The 12,879-nt window shown below is 45.3% G+C and overlaps 1 long non-coding RNA gene across 1 annotated transcript; it reads left to right on the top strand.

The window, feature by feature from the left end:
• The first annotated feature begins 10,555 nt into the window (after positions 1 to 10,555).
• On the top strand, positions 10,556 to 11,575 carry LOC113910174. The gene is made up of 3 exons (XR_003515944.2): positions 10,556 to 10,651; positions 11,144 to 11,271; positions 11,484 to 11,575. It is a non-coding gene; the product is annotated as an uncharacterized LOC113910174 (long non-coding RNA).
• Positions 11,576 to 12,879: the final 1,304 nt, after the last annotated feature.

Here is a 12,879-nt window from a genome sequence, read left to right as displayed (position 1 = left end):
TCCCATTGTTGGCATTGGATGTTGTAGCCCGTTACATTATGTGTAATTCTCAGGAGACACCGTGGTCTACTTCTCCTCGGAGTCCTCTGCTTCACCCTGCTTTTCCCCAACGCTCACCCCCTGTACTTCCTCCCTCTTCCAAGTGGCTAAATCTTTTATTCTTCAGATCTCATATGATATTCTCTGAAAATCCTCTGGTCCCCCAGTTCAAGATTAGGCCCTCTCTTGTTCTCCAGCAGTACCCTATCATCACAGATGCCTTTGTTGTGTGTGTTTTCTTTTCTTTTTTTCTTTTTTTTTTTTAAGTAGGCCAGCATGGAGCATAAGGAGCAGGGAGTACAATGCGGGGCTTAAATCCACAACCCTGAGATCAAGACCTGAGCTGAGATCAAGAGTCGAACGCCCAACGGACTGAGCCAACCAGGTGCCCTGCAAATGCTTTTGTAATTATAATTACCATTTTGCTTGTCTGGAATCCCTACTAGGCTGTATGCTCTGTGATAGCGAGATATGCTTCTCTTGCCTTCTGAGATTCAAGTACTTACATGGGGTAGGTTCTCAATCAACATTTATTGAATGACCATGCTTCTTCATCACCTGGGGATCCTGTTAAAGTGCAGATTCTGAGTCTTAGACCCAGGTGGGGCCTGAGAATCCGCATTTCTTTTCTTTTTTTTTTAAAGATTTATTTATTTATTTTGAGAGAGTGAGAATGAGAGAGAGAGAGAGAGTACATGAGAGGGGGGAGGGTTAGAGGGAGAAGCAGGCTCCTTGCTGAGCAGGGAGCCTGATGCGGGACTCGATCCTGGGACTCCAGGATCATGACCTGAGCCGAAGGCAGTCGCTTAACCAACTGAGCCACCCGGGTGCCCGAGAATCCGCATTTCTAACAAGCTTCAGGTGATGCTTCCGCTGCAGGTCCATGAACCACACTTTAAGCAGCAAGGTAATAGTATATGCACACCCATCATTACCCCATTGTGGCAAAAAGTTTGCATTTAAGAGAAGCTGGACAGGGTTGAGGGAGCAAATAATGGCCACAGGTCAAAATTTCCACTGTCATTGCAAAGCCAGCTGACTCATTGACAATAACCTTGGCCTTATTAGCAACTGAGCTAATGGCCACCAACCAATAAATAACATTTGGCTGATTTGCATTTCAAAATTGTTTCCTTCCCCTGCTCACACTCTAGAGCAGGTGCTAATGAACCATGAAATGGCTAAAGCGTTGGCAGCAAGCAGGAAAAGAGGCAGCCTTGACCCATGCCTGAAGAATAATAGTCCTTAAAAATCAAGAACTACAAAATGCATTTGCACTGGTATGATGGGACCCTCCCAACCCCCTTCTCCCATCCTGAGCATCCATACCCTGCAGAAGGTCCTTAAGGGGAGGAGGAAGAGGAGAATGAAGAAGGAAAGTAAGAATCCTAAGTAGTCTCTTGCTGAGTGATCATGCTGTTCTCTACTGAATCTGGTTGATATCCAGGTATTTGGAAACAGTAAATCATGCGCTCACTTGGGTGGGTAGTTCATCAGCTTCCAACATCGTGAAACTCACCTGTAGCTCAGTGAAAGTGTGTTTGTAAGATTCATTAAATGATTATAAACATCAAAAAGAAAAAAAAAAGAGCTACAAAATGCAATGTGGTATCCTGGATTGGATCCTGGAGCAGAAAAAGGGTATTAGTAGAAAAACTGGCAAAATCACAGTAGAGAGTTTAGTTAGTAATGCACCAATGTTGGTTTCTTAGTTTTGACAAATGTGCTATTAGGAGAAACTGGGGGAAGGGTATATGGGAACTCTCTGTATTATTTTTGCAACTTTTCTATAAATCTAAAATAATTCCAAAATAAAAAGTTTATTAAAAGAATCAAGAGCTAGACTGTATAGGTTTTCTTTACTTTGTATAATAATAGTATTGTAAGTTTCTGAAAATGTAGGACAATTGCCACTGATTTAACAATAAAAAATTGGAAATGTGTGTTCTTGGGGAAAAAAAATCTCCAACCAAAACTAAGTAGCACTTGGAGCCAGAGTGTGGCTTGTCCAGATAGCAAACCTGGCCAGGTAGCATACCAGTGATACCTACATTCCAGAAGTGTTTTGCCATCCATCATGAATTTCCTCCTGATTCCTACCTTCCTTTCTTTAGCATCTCAGGAATTTCTTCCGTTCTTGAGAAGCCCTTTATTCCACACTAGGGACTCAGGGTGTCTTTTCTTTACTTGTTTGTTTGTGTAACAATGTTATCTTGCAGACTTGGCCATGGTATCACATTTTGCCTCTACTGTATTTCTTTATGTACTAGATAGAGACGCTATGCCTGCTGAGGCCATGGACCTTGAAATTAGCCATCATTGCAGGAGTAGCACCTGACTCCAAGCTGGGCACATTGCAGTTTCTTAGTAATTATTTGTTGGATGGATGAATAAAGGAGGTCCTTCAGCATTTGAAGTAAATTTCTGCCTGAAAAGCATGCATTTTCCAATGATATTTCATTTTGTATATATCTTCTTTTGGTGGAACTGGATGGAACTTACTAGGTCTTCAGGTCTTGTAAAAAAAACTTAACAATGGGCCTTTTCCAAGTCACGTGAATTCATGGGAAGTCATGAAGATCCTATTATGTCTTATGGAAACCATGGCTTTGACTAAAATAGTGCATAGGGAGTGCTCTGGTCTCAGGAGGCTGCTTCCTGGGACGTACACTGAGGCCCAGACTCTGGGCTGACCACGGATGTATAATCAGAGGCTATGCAGTCAAAGGTTTGTGTATTTATTGCTTTCTCTGTTCTGCAGTACCTGCTTCCCTAAAGAAGCTGCTTCTCTTTCACTCTGGTGGGGTGGGAAAGGAGCTCATAGTTCATCACCTCCCTGGTAATCCTGTGACCCCTGCCAGGCCAGTCAGCCTTCTCTGTGGTTTTTAAAGCTTGGAGCTGGAGAAGGTTTGCCTTTGAGAACATGGAACTGGGAGGATCTGATGCAAGGGTAGCTGCCGGCCGCCTTCTCTGCCATGTGGAAAAAGTCTGCAGGAGAAGGAGCCTTAGTCAGAATATGGAAATGGAGAAAGAGGGGCCTAACATCCATATTTGTGTCTGGATCCAACTGTCCTTTAGACCACTTTAACCCCCTGAACTTGCCAGTTACAAGAGCTCCAAAAACTCTTTTTCCTTAGCTGATTTGGGTATCTGTCAGTCGGTGTGGAGAGTTCCATAATCCTGGAGAGAAGTGCACACCTCCCTTCCTATACCGAATGGGACCAGTACCAGCTCAGCCAGGGAGTTACCCACCTGGGCCCCTGCTTGGACTGTGTGCTGGCCAGACATCATCCACTGCCCTCCCACAGCTCAGGCTCTCCCTTTCCTAGCACGACTCTGTCCCTGGAGGGTGGCACCTCACCCACAGACTACTCATCCTAACCTTTCTGACATTTAGCTGGTGACACGTGATTAGCTCTCAGCAATGGGATGTGAGTGGACATGGCCAGTGTTGCTTCCAGGAGGGAAGACAGTTAAGAAGCGGTGGTTCCTCATCAACTCTCTTTTTTTTTGCTACCCACTGGCTGGATAAGGAGGATTGCGAGGGCCTCAAGGATGGCAGAGCCACAGTTGGAAGGAGCTGGGTCCTGCCTTTGGGCTAGAAAAACTCCCTTTTGACAGTTATAGGAGTGAAAAATAAACTTTTATTATGTTCCACCCCTCAAATGTTGGGATTTGCTTGTTACAGCAGCTAGCATTATGCTGACTACTACACTTTCAAGAGCTGGAGCCAGACTAAGTCAAAGATTTTGTAAGTAGGAAGAGTCACAAGCAATGCTTAAGAGAAAGAGACCAAGAGATGAAACAAGAAGAGCTGAACTTTGTAGTCAAGCCCAAGGGATGATTTCAAGGATGGAAATAGGAGACAAAGTTGAAGCAAACAGGGAGGCCTTGAGAGAGGTAGTAAGTGAGGAATAAGAGCAGAAACAGATCCACAGTGAGAGCAAACCAAGTGGGGGGTGCCTGTGGCTTGGTTGTATGGCTGCCAGCAGCATGGAACATGGGTGGGTCTTCCCGGTTGAGAGGAGCAGGGGCAGGATGGGCAGGAAGCATAGGTAACATGGGCGAATGGTGCCCGGCGTTGGGCCGGGGGGATGAGTCAAATCCACAAACAGGAAATCAGTGGATGATAGTAGAATATCCAAGGCTTGGGAATATGTTGGGATGTAGAACAGGAAACAGGTCAAGGCAAGTGGTTTAGAACTAATGACCGAGGTATTTTGGAAGCCTCATTCTCTGTGGAGTGTTGGGATGAGCCTGGTAGGTAAAGGAAGGTAGCAGGCCAGGTGGGGATGGGGCCAAGGCAAGGGCTCATGCCCCGTTCAAGGGGGCAGCTGCCCCTTAGTTCCTGTGGACTACTGCCATGAGGACACGCAGCCCCAATGTCTTCAGGTCTTCTAATTTTTTCAAGAAAAGCAGGAAATCCTGATTTTTTTCTTTTTTGGTGAAATCTCTTGATTTTTTTAAGTGCTGGCAACTAATTGAAAATTAAAAAAAACACCCTGCGGGCCAAACAGAACACATTCACAGGCTGAATTGGCCCACAGGCTGCCAGCTTTTGGCCTCTGGCTTAAGGGAAATGGGCAGAACCAGAAGCAAGTAGAAAAACAAAAACAAAAAACATGAATATCATTCAGAGTTTCCCCGGATTTCCAAGCACCACAGGAAACGAATAGAAGAGCTTTGAGACAATCACCCACAAAACACAGTACATCTGGTCTTCAGAAAAGCTATGAGCTTCTGGAAGTTGCCAGAGAGGTACCTTGTAGTTCCCCAAATCTGTTGCAGTTTCCTCAAAATTGAATCCATAGCTCTGATGGAGTGAGCTCATTTTCTTTAATCTCTCTCTCGGGTATGTCAGTTTTTAGGGTAACTTTCTTTTCTGAAAGGCCATCAGCTTTATTTTGACAGCTGAGTTTCCAGTAAAAGCAATCACTTGAGTGAAGGCAATTTAGAGAAAGAGAACTGGAGCCAAGTAAGAGTTTGGATAACTAAATTTTATGATAGGAAATGCTTCCAGGCCAAAAAAACTCAAAAAGTGTTCAAAGGTTTTCAAAGACTGGATCCAACTAGTTCAGTTTATTAACCTGTCCGAGCCAGGGTCATGCTCAGAGGATGTGGCAAATGCAGAATCTGATTATTTTTTAAATGTGGTCTCTTAGAGGGTATGTATTAACATGACTGGTGGCTGAACTCTTCACTGGTGCCCCAACTTAGACCCTAACTCAGGGCTTTGCGCACCCCAACTGTCCTGTTTGGCCAGGACTGACATGTTTCCTGAGATGTGGGACTTTCAGGACTAAAACTGGGACAGTCTTGGGAAAACCTGGACACCCTCCATCCATAGGATCCTTTCTTTTCCTCAGGGTTCATGCTATAAAGCTTTGACAGTTTCTTACACCTGAAACTAATATAATATTGTCTGTCAATTATACTTCGACTGGAAAAAAAAATTTGGACACTTTCTGGTTGTCCCTTAAAAACCAAAACCAAAACCAAAAACCTCTCCCCCCACTCAACTGCAACAATGCTGTGCTCTCCTGGTTTTCTTCCTATTTCTCTAATTGGTCTTACTCATCTCCTTTGGCTGCATTCTCTTCTTCCTCCTACCTCTCAACTATGAATTGCACCTCAAGGTCCAGGCCTTGGGCTTCTGTTCTATTTTCTGCCATCTCAGTGGACTCATCTTAACGTGGAAGATTTCCACATTTAGATCTTGAGCTCCTATTCTCACCTGAGATCCAACCCTCCAGCTCCAACAACTTCACAAACATTTTCCACTGGGATGTCCTTGATCATCTCATGCCCTGAGTCATTATCTTCCATTCTGATCCAGCTCCCACTCACTCACCAAGTACCCTCTTCCATTAGAGGCAACACCATCTTTCCAAGCCTTCAGTCTCAAAATCCTAGAGATGCTAGTCCAAAATTAGCATCCAGGTACTATAACCTAGTACCGTAACACAGCTGCTATGTGTCCCCAGCAGCTACCAAACTGCTGGGCACATTGGAAGGGCTCAGTAAATGCTTGGTGAATCAAATCAGATCTTGGGGAAGGAGTCTAAGAAGGAGGACATGTAATAGCATCCTATCAGAGGCTCATGATATCCAAGGAAGTACCCAGAGTTTGTAGGGAGAAGCAAAGTGGAGGTCTGGCAGAACTTCTGCACAGTTAATTTAAATCTTCATTGATGCAACCTCAACCATAGTGTCACGAGAACGCCATGAAGGTGCACACATCATTTGTGTCTTTCCACAATGTCGGCTTTATTCAGTTGCAAAGCAACATAATTATTTATATTATTTATATTTATATTATTAACATAATTATAAAGCAGGTTCAGGATTCCAAACTCAGTGACATTTTGCCATGTGATTAACTTGGCTTCTCACAGGGTACACAAAGCGGGACCCAAGACAACAAACAAGATAGAGCAGGGGGTAGGAAGTTAACAAACCAAACTCGAAGTCAGTCTGTGGGCACACAGTTGAGATGAGGCCTCAGTCCCGTCTGGGTCACTTCTCGGCACTTACTGCTTATTATGTTCAAGCAGTGAAGGATCTTAGGTCTGTTTGGAAATCAGTTGGGCAGAGCCTTCAGTGGCAGCTGCCTTTTTGAAGTGGTCAGACATAGAGGGGTCAGCGTCTGAAGAGTCTGACAGTTTGCTGCAAAAATCCTCCCTTTGTAAAGGGGTTTAATCAGTCTTGAGCCCCTGTAGACCTCCTCTGCTTCTCCTGCTTATCAGTTCTGAGTGTGTCATCAGCTGACATTGGTCTCGGTGATAGGCTGGGAGCTACAGTCGCCTTAACTGATTGCGTCATTGCTTGACACAGGCCCCTGCTTGACATGAGTGACTCCATCTTGCTCTCTACGCATAGATATTTGGCCACCCATTAGTTAAATTAACTCCAGTGGTATTAAATTTCTAGCTCACTTTGTATCGTGTTGCTATAGTTTCAGGCATAGTCAAAGATATTTCCAAGGTTCCAGACAATTATAAGGGTTAACATGACAAATATGGATTTTATTCTTTTGCTTTATTTGCTAAATTCCTGACAGGGAGTCTGTCTGTAATTACCAAGTGCTCACAATCAGAGCAAAGCTAGGGACCAGAATCCAGATCTTTTCCCTTCTGTCCTCTACCCTTTCCTACATTCTTAGAAGACAATCACTTTATTATTTTTTTTAAAGATTTTTATTTATTTATTTGACAGAGGGAGACAGCGAGAGCAGGAACACAAGCAGGGGGAGTGGGAGAGGGAGAAGCAGGCTTCCCGCGGAGCAGGGAGCCCGATGTGGGACTCGATCCCAGGACCCTGGGATCACGACCTGAGCCGAAGGCAGACGCTTAACAACTGAGCCACCCAGGCGCCCAAGACAATCACTTTAAAAATGCTTTATGACTATAGGGGAAGGGAAGGAAAAATATAAAAAGATGAAAATTGAGAGGGAGGCAAACCATAAGAGACACTGAACTCTAGGAAGCAAACTGAGGGTTGCTGGTGGGGAGGTAGGGGGAGGGATGGGGTAACTGGGTGATGGGCATTAAAGAGGGCACTTGATGTAACAAGCACTGGGTGTTGTGTGCAAGTGATGAATCACTGAATTCTACCTCTGAAACTAATAACACAGTATATGTTAATTAAATTGAATTTAAATAAAAAATTTTTAAAAATTAAAAATTTTTTTTTAAAGTTTTGAAATAGAACTACAGCATGTTTTGATTGGGGCCAGCAGTTTGGAAACATTGCTGCTTAGGGAAATCCTCCACCTTGTAGGTGCCAAAGTCTGGGGATTCCCCAGAACCCCTTTTCTTTGCATTTATAAAGCACAAAACGTACCTTAGATCTGAGTTTCTCAACCTTAAGCACTATTGACATTTGGGGCTGGATGATTCCTTGGGGGGAGGGTGCTGTCCTGTGCATTCTGGGGTGTGTAGCAGCATCCCAGGCTTCTGCCCACGGATGCCAGCAGAGTACATACACACCCTGCACTTGTAACAGCCCAAAATGTCAGATGTTGCCCAACGTCTCCTGGGGGACAAATTGCCCATGGTTAATTCTTTTACTCAGAAACAGTAAGAGAGCCTATTTACCTGTACTTCTGAAATGTCTCTTTGTTATTTGAGAATCTCTTTGGCCGAGCCCCAGACAGTTGCATTCCCAGGGTTGAGAGGAGAGAATTATCTCCAGGCAAGGACCCAAGGCTGGACCTGACAGGCCCATCAATCAAGGAGGCTCTAATTGGACCCATTACCTTATCTGAGAGCAAATTCTCCTTTGAAAGATCACCCCGCACCACAGTGCCTCTGGGATAATTTGCCTTTCTTTAGGGGGATGGAATGGAGCTGGGTGCTGGAGAAGGAAGGTCAGCTGGGATCTAAGGCGCCGGCCGAATGGGTGGCCTGAGTCAGCCGAGCTGCTCCGGGCCTCGGGGATTTCCAGGGGCAACTGGGTGGACAAAACTCCCCCTGGATGATGGTCTAGACAGGGCTCACCCTTCCCCCTGCTCCTCAGGAGCTTCTGCTTCCCCTTTAGGAAGAGGAAACACCCTGGCTGTTTATTTTTGGGGCTGAGGATCTGTTGTGAATAAGCCCCAGGATCGGGCAGCAGGACAAGCCTTCTGCACGTGGGGCATTTCAGGAAACAGGCTGCGGCCCTTGCCAGAGGGCTCCATGGGTGCCGCTAGATGAATTAGGAACATGAAGGACAGGGCCCGTGATCAAATCCAGTAAATAAGAAAATGTAATTTAAAAGCAGTTTAGAGGGGCGCCCGGGTGGCTCAGTCGGTTAAGTGCCTACCTTCGGCTCAGGTCATGATCCCAGGGTCCTGGGATAGAGCCCTGCATGGGGAAAAAAAAAAAAAATCTCTGCTCAGTGGGGAGTCTGCTTCTCCTTCGCCTACTGCCCCTCCCCCACCCAGCTTGTGCTCTCTCTCAAATAAATAAATAAAATCTTTTAAAAAATAAACAAATAAAAGCAGTTTAGAGTTCTTGCTAACTTTCCCAATCTTAAAAAAACAATTTACTTGTTAAAAAAATAGAATGCCACAGCCATTGACAGCCATTTATTGAAATAAGTTCCATGTGCAAAGAACTGGGCCCATATACATACTATTACATAATTTTTTCCACTCAAAAACATCTTCTCAGCACTATTTCACATTAACAATTATATATGCCCTATCACCTTTCTTTAAGCAATCTATATGCCCGACGTTGGGCTTGAACTCAGAACCCTGAGATCAAGAGTCACATGCTCTATCGACTGTATGCTCTATCACTTTTAAGAGCTAAGAAGTTTTTCTTTTTTTTTAAGATTTTATTTATTTATTCATGAAAGAGAGAGAGAGAGAGAGAGAGAGAGAGAGAGGCAGAGGGAGAAGCAGGCTCCCAAGGAGCAGGAAGCCCGATGCGGGACTTGATCCCAGGACCCAAGGATCATGACCTGAGCCAAAGGCAGACGCTTAACCATCTGAGCCACCCAGGTGCCCAGAAGTTTTTCTATGGTATAAATATGCCATAATTATTTTAACTAAAATCTTTACCCAAACATTTTAGTAGTTCACATTTTTGCCACTATAAAGGATGCCTACAATAAACATATTTGTACAGAAATTCTTCTGCTTTTCCCAACCGTGTTCTCTAAAACTTTTCATTCATTTTCTTTCTTCTTTTTTTCCACCTTCCTTGCCTCTGTCCTGCACCCTCCTCCACCCAAAGGAATGCTGATAGCTGGTATATATTTTCGTACACCTTTCTCTGTGCCCAAGCAATGATGCGCAGCCTAGGGACACATAGGAGGCTGATTTGTTCTGTCACTTGTTTATGAGTAATGGAATGCTGTCCCATATTCTTAGTGATTTGGTTTTCTGTCTTGGTGGGAAACCCTCTATGTCTAGCAGGTTCTTTTCTTCCGTAGATGTGAGCACCCATGGGGTCAGAAAATCTCAGAACTTTTTCTTTCAGGATCTTCCACTGCTACTCGGAGGCCTTGGAGAGAAGCCAGTGTGCCCTCAGACTTTGAGTTTCCCCACCTATGAAATGAGGGCATGCTACTGCTCACAGGATTACTCTGAGCAATACTCTCAAGTGACTATATACATATATATAAATAAATCTGTACTTGTTCTGTGGTAGCCAAGAAACATCGGTCCTTTATTCGTTATTTTCTATTCACCTTGCCGGGAATATCCTTCCACCTGCTCCACTTATCGGAGCCCTACCTACCCCTTAAGGCCCAGTTCCAATCCCGTTTCTTGTCTGTAATGACCTCTGACACCTCCAGCTGGAAGTCATCTCATCCTCCTCAGGACCCTTCATTTTCTGCATTACTCATTCATTTCCTTGCAGTATTCAAGCTTTAAGTTTTTAAAATCTGAATTCAAAAAGATCCTGAGGACAGGAACCGTAGCTTCTATGTCTTGCGTTACCGAGGGGTTCAGCGGTATTACCCACAATGCACTCAAATAGTTGTCCAATCCGAGAACGAACGAAACGAACGCGTGAGTGAACGAACCCATCCTACCCTCACTCTCACACAAACGTCGCCCATGGAGCCGTTACAGGAACAGATTAGAATCCGGGCAGATTCTGAGCACTTGGAAAGAAAGGTATTTTAGAGGTTCTTTAACTATAATATTTTGCCTTCATTGGAAAGTACCGCATTGTGGTAAATACCAAAAAAGCACAAAGATAAAAAGAAGGTCACTCATAGGTTAGCTGCCCAGAGAAAATTCACCGTTAACATTTTAGTGCATATCTTTTTAGTCTTCCTATGCGTACATGAACTTCTAAAATATGACATACCCGTGTGTACATGCATGGATGTGTGTGTATGTACACCGCACAGCCACACAACTTTAAACCCTGGGACAGAGGCAAGATGGGAGAAGCAACTCTAGGATGCCTGGCCCCAGGTCCTGGGTTCTCGCCTAAGGGCACATGGAGGCAAGTTCTTGGGGCTCTTTGTGCCCAGGGGGTCGTTGAGGCAGGCAGGGGAGAGCGGCAGGCCCCCGGGCGTCCTGCATCCCTGCGCCGCACAGGGGACGGAGAAGCAGGGTCTCCTTCTCTTACCACTCCCTCTCATTCTTACCCCTCTCCAGGGAAGTTCAGTTACGCCAGGAGTTCTGGGTCTCATTCATCCCAGAACCTCAGCCCTGAGGCTACAATGTCCCTGTTGTCCGGGTCGCTTCCTATTGGACACACCGAAAGTACAGGAATTACCCAACAAGTGAGTGGGTGAATGGGTTCTCCCTGGGAATTTTGACACTCCCAGAGGAGGGAGGGAAATACACCCACTCCCCAGGATGGCTCCTCGGACAGACTGGGGCTAACCGGCTGAAGGGTGTTTCCGGCTGGGGCGGTGGGTAAGAACTCTCATTGTGCATTGACCCGGTGCCCACTGCAGGCCCTTTACACGCCTTCTCATTTAACTTTCAAAAGAAACCCTCAAGATGCCCATTTGATGAAAGAGGAAACTGAGGCGGGTACAGAAGCTTGTGAAATAAAACTCTGTGAGCAGAGCTGATACCACCTATGTGGTCACACTACAGTTCACTTGCCGGCACATCCTCGTCACCTCCTCCCCGGCCACTGAGGCCTCCCTCATTCTGTAAGAGTGACCTTTCTCCTCCCAGGAATCGTCCTTGACTCTTGCTGCCTCATGTCCGCATTTGGTCCTTCAGCAAGATGGATGCACGCTGACTCCAAGCCGTCTCCCGAGCCTTCAGCGCCTCTCCATCCCCGCTGCTCCCACGCTGGTCTCAAACACTACCCTTCCCTCCTAAACTATTGTCATTGCCCTGCTCACTTTATCGTTTATTTTCCACACCCTAACCAAAAGGATCCTAAATCACAGCATTCCCCTGCTTAAAAGCTTCTAATGGATTCCCAACAAACCTTCCACAAAACCCAAGCTTGTTGCCTTGGCTTATGAGGCCCTACAGGATGTGGGCAGCTTGCTCCTCAGACCTCAGCTCCAGCTACTTCCCCCGGCCTCCTCACTCGGCCACACTTCTCTCTGTTCCCCCAACAGTCAAGCCAGCCCCACCTCAGGGATATTGAAGTCGCTGTTCTTTACTTCTGGCGTGCTTTCTCCCCTCAGCTCCCCACGTTAGTTCCTTCTTGCCATTCAGGACTCCGTTAAAGGACACCTCCCCAGGGAGGTTCTCCCTAAGCACCTGTTCTAAGTAGCCACTCCATCACTTGCTACCACATTGTCCTGTCTTAAAGATCTACATAGCACTTACCACTATGAGGTGCTTTTAAAATCCATCGTTCGTCCATTCATTTATTCATTCATTCATTCATTCATTCCCTGTGTCCTCCCACTAGACTATTCCCAATGCCAACAACGCCTGGCATATAGTGGCTGCTCAAGAAGACTTTGTGGAATAAATTTGCAAAATGAATGAATGAATGACATTTCTTTGGAATTAATTCATTCACTGTGGATTTATCATCTGCTGGAGGCCAGATGCTGAGCTGGGGGCTATGTGAAAAGCAAAGATGAATAAGACACATCAACCCTCAAGAAGTGTTTGACTTATGATGTCTGAGACATGCTTTAAAATAATCTAGAGAAAACAGAAGGGAGCGTATCTCAATAAGGCTTAGCGAATGTTGATGACTGTTAAGGCAGCATGATGGAAAAAGGGGGGTTGTTCCATTATTCTCTTGACTTTGGGATATCTTTGAAAATGTCCAAAATAAAAAGTTTCTTTTTTAAGAAATAAAAAAGCGGGGCATCTGGGGGCTCCATCGGTTAAGTGTCTGCCTTCGGCCCAGGTCATGATCCCGGAGCCCCAGAATCGAGTCCCGCATTGGGCTCCCTGCTCAA

This window comes from Zalophus californianus, chromosome 6 (assembly GCF_009762305.2).
Source record: "Zalophus californianus isolate mZalCal1 chromosome 6, mZalCal1.pri.v2, whole genome shotgun sequence".
Taxonomy (NCBI): Eukaryota; Metazoa; Chordata; class Mammalia; order Carnivora; family Otariidae; genus Zalophus; species Zalophus californianus.
The sequence above is the reverse complement of the archived record's forward strand: the minus strand, read 5'-3'. Positions and strand labels throughout refer to the sequence as shown.